Source organism: Benincasa hispida, unplaced genomic scaffold, assembly GCF_009727055.1.
Source record: "Benincasa hispida cultivar B227 unplaced genomic scaffold, ASM972705v1 Contig544, whole genome shotgun sequence".
In the NCBI taxonomy this organism is placed as follows: Eukaryota; Viridiplantae; Streptophyta; class Magnoliopsida; order Cucurbitales; family Cucurbitaceae; genus Benincasa; species Benincasa hispida.
Window position 1 is genome coordinate 87,087 of NW_024064913.1, and position 4,408 is coordinate 91,494.

Below are 4,408 nucleotides of genomic sequence, written 5' to 3' on the forward strand. Positions count from 1 at the left end.
AAATTAACCCATTAGATAAGTGCTTTTCACCATTTTCTGCAATTAAACAGAAGTAAAGAAACAACAAGAAAGAGAGACATTAGTGGGTGAAAGTAAAAAGTTGGCAACAAGAACTAAACATAAGAAAGAAACAAATGAAATAGCATCAACCCTATAAATTTAGCCAAATTGACATCCATGGTGAAATTATAATTATTTCCAACAATTCATACCAACAATATTTAGTGTTCTCATAATCTGTTTCCTCACTCTATAAGTTTTCATCAAATACATCTAAAGAACACCTTTAAAGTGCAAAATCAGTTGAGACTTCAAGATCTTTGGTGGAGTTGCAATGAAGAATTTGAAGCCTTAATTCCTTTGCTAAAGATAATGGCCCACTAGATCATTGTTGCTTGTTGTCTTTCGGGTAATTTTCCTTTTCTAATCTTGAATTATGTATACTGAGTGATTTCTCAGTGTTTGTGTTTTAGTTTTTTTATATGATTTCTTTTTTCATCTATGAAGTATAGATTTGGCAACTTTCTTTTTTTTTTTTTGGATGTAGATGGTATATGAATGATAATGCAAATACAATATTAAGAAATGAAAGTGCTTGGCTTTTTGATCATTCCCACCTTGGGGTGGACAAGGTTAAAAAAAAAAAAAAGATATTTAATTTCCATCTTCTTTTTTTCTATGATGTCCCATGTTTATATTTTTCATGGCTTGATTGGATCCTGAAAAGTATAATAAATTATTTTTGATGAATTTGAAAGGCAATCCATGACTACAAACTGCTACCTGTTTCTATTGTTTAGTATCTCAAAAGCCAACAGTTCTCTAATATGATTATTGCTTCTTATATGATTATTAACGGTGATCAAGTATTCCCCTGAAATATTTTTTACACTCCATTTGATAACCATTTTAGACTTCTTGTTATCCACTAGTTTCATGTATGAAAGATGTAATTACTTGAGGAAAACAAGTACAATCTTCAAAAAGAATATACCCGAGATTCTTGTATTACTTTTGTAGGTCGTGTGAATATATATGTTTTTAATGTTAACTAAAGAGGAGATCGATTTTTGTTTTGGAGTTATGAAAGAATTTTTAAAGATAATTTTTATAATTGGTGTAGTCAATAAATATTTAGAAAAATTAATATTCTTCTTTTTGTTGAGATAATGCAGGTTCCTATTACAATCTTAGTTTATCTTTATAGGTTATAAATATGATTGGTCTTAGAAGCAGGTAGAGACAAGTTGTCATGTAATACATGTTAGTATGATTCTGGCTTTAAGCTTTCTAAACAAGGGTAATGAGCCAATATCATATCATTTTACCATAAGAATTTTTCTTTGCAACTTCAGAGAGCAAGATACAAGAGGTGAGGTAAAAAAAAAAAAACACATTGAAAGCGGGTATTCAACCTACAAAGTTCATTGTGATATGAGCTCTTTGTTCGGCTGGGTCTCCAACCAGCCTGCATCCTTTACTTAATCTCTAGTTTCTTTACATGAACATTTTAGTCTACTTCCTTTATCTATTTGAATCCATGATTTGGTGATTGTTGCTCATTATTGAATAAAATCTTTGCTTCGATTTTTTTATCACTGCTTGGCTTTCTAGCAAAAGATTTTGAAGCTAATGTAACTTTATTTAGAAAATTTTTCATACTGAGATTCTTGTATTTATGTTATGGATCTTGATAATTTTGGCAATGGGTCTAAAGCAGAATCTTGGTAGTTTGTTAACGTTCCTCAAAATCTTAGTAGTTTTAGGAATGGAGTCTCAAGTAGAAGCTCTTGGACAGTTAATAACCGATGATCATGAAGGAAAGGTAAGAGTTATGTTTTTCCTCCAAATTTATTTCATGCTTGATATTATTGCTTGTCTGTTGAGCTTAAAAACAGAAAATATAGGTGCTATTTCTTTTAAAGAGCTTTAAGAGGGGGCAAGTTTCTTGATTCTTTCTATTTGTTCTAAAATTTTGGATTAGATTCAGTGTTGGAATGCTATGACTATCCTGCAGTTATGGTAGTCATAGCTTAGTCGTTTATGACTTCCATTGAGTGAAACTTCTTAGGCATCCTTTGGTAGTTTATATTTATGCATTATATGTCTATATGAATTCTTTTGTAGTATTGTAGTTTGTGGGTTATTCATGCATTGTAGGTTAGGTTAAATCTGTGGTAGATGGTTGAGAGGACATAACGAAAAAACAATTGAAAGACTATTTGGAAAACACTATATAATGGCAACAAGTGTGTGTACACTTTTTTTTTTTTTTTTTTTTCTGGGGGGAGGGGATATTTACAAGTTTTAGTTTATATTTTATAGTTTAAAAGTAAGTTCTTGCTCTTTTCTGATATACCAATAAAAGTTGTTTAGATCTAACAAAATTTTAATTTTGCCATGTAACACTCGTGAGTTTTGGTAATTTGTTGATTACCCTTGTTTTAGAGTTAAATTATCATCTCCACTTCTTCTTTTGTGACTTATTATTATAGATTTAAAAAAGAAAAAGTCGCTGAGGTTCGTCGTTCTTTGAACTCGATCTCAGCTCAGATCTGTTTCAATCTTCGAGCTCTGTCTCAGATCCATTCAATATTTGATTTCCTTATTGCTTTCTATTCTTTGCACTTTTACTTTTTTGTCTTGAAATCATTTGCTAAACTAGGTTAGTTTTCATTTGTAGATCTATAAAATGTCAACACAAAATTGAGGTATGTAGAAATTAGAATAGCTACCAGGTGGAGGCTTTGTAGGTGTATTTGGGGCGTTCGATAGTCAGCAAGGAAGTGGTGGTTTCTCTGCTTTTGGTGTTGCCGTTGGTGGAGTTGGAGGATTTGGAATACCTCCTAAGCATTTCACTCAGATTAGAAAATAGTTTTATGTTGACTATTGATAGAAAGATGGTATAATGTATATTTTTTTGTTAAATTTCTATTCAAATAGATTTTTTAACGCAATCATACTCACTCTCACATATTTGCTTATAATTATGGAATATGCAGCTGGGAGAGAACATTTTGAAAAAATATGCAAGGTCGGAAGATTCAGTGAAGATAAGGTAAATTAGATTGCTACGTGACAACTATCGGTTTTATTTTTTTGTATTTGGTAAAATAAATTTCTTAAATAAAACATTTTTCAAGGCTATACTTTGGTAAGTTGATGAGAAACTGTATTTCAATGACTTAGACTGATTGCATTAGTAGATTTCTTAAATAAAACATTTTTCAAGTTTATACTTTTGATGTTTATGAGAAATGCAAGAAGAGAGAGGTATTTTCTTAACTTTGTTATGTGTACATCGTGATCTATTGATTGATTGTTGGATGTTTAGATGTTGTTATTGCTCCATAGAACTATATGTTAAATTTGGGAGGAACTTAAGCTATTCAAATCTTGTTCTCTTTGTGGTAATGGAATTCGTTTGAAGTTCTGATTTTCCCTTAGATCATCCTATTGGATTATCTCCTTCTTTCTTTCTTTCTTTTTTCTTTTTTTTTCTTTTTTTTGTTTTTTCTAATTTGCTTTGATCTTACTTGGAATTTAGTTTAGGGATAAATCTCCGTATTTCCTGTAGACACTCTAGCTTAGTACTCATGCTTAGTTGGTGTATTTTTCTGAAAACAAGAAATTGTTGAAAAGTAAAAATAAGATTGTATTGCGTTTATTAACAACAAGCAATTTGGTATGAGTGATTTCCTTCGTGGCATACACTTGTGCATGATCTATTTTCATCTTAGACTTGTTTAGTTAATATGATGGGTCTAGTTGCCTATGAAATCTAAAATGAAAAAAGAACTCCTTTGCTGAATTTATTGTTTGGATTCTTTATAACATTTAAATAAAATTACAAGTTTGTTTACAAACTTTTAAGTTCTGGATTTATATTTTGAAGTTGTTCTTTTTCGACTCTTGAAAATTGTGATATTTATCATATTTTTCTAAACTATGTTGTTGATTGTTGCCATACTTAAAAACTTTCTCAGGGTACTGGTGGAAGGTTGGGTTTTGGCATTGGAGCTAGTAGCTATAGCAGAGGAGCAGAAGCTCAAACTTTACTTGGAAAGTATCGTTTTACACGCAATTCAATTAATTTTTAGTGGAATGAGTTACGAGGTTGATTGAAGAGATTGTTAACCTTTGTTTTTTTCATTCTTTTAGCTTATGAGAATATTATAAATTCAAGTTTGTTAGTACTGCTTTGTACGTATAAATTTTGTTATGCTCTTTGGGAGCTAACTATTATTTGTACTTTATGAACAAAATTTAGATTTAAATTTTTGTGTTTGTTGAAATCTTAATAGATAAAAATAATTCTCTTTGGGAGCTAACTATTATTCGTACTTTGTGACCCAACACAAGACATATAATGTCGTTTTTAACTTTTTGACCGACATTAAAAATGTAT

At 30.3% G+C, this 4,408-nt stretch overlaps 1 long non-coding RNA gene across 1 annotated transcript; it reads left to right on the forward strand.

The window, feature by feature from the left end:
- The first annotated feature begins 1,368 nt into the window (after window positions 1-1,368).
- LOC120069674 lies at window positions 1,369-4,191 on the forward strand. The gene is made up of 3 exons (XR_005479627.1): window positions 1,369-2,903; window positions 3,003-3,058; window positions 3,987-4,191. It is a non-coding gene; the product is annotated as an uncharacterized LOC120069674 (long non-coding RNA).
- The last annotated feature ends 217 nt before the right edge of the window (window positions 4,192-4,408 follow it).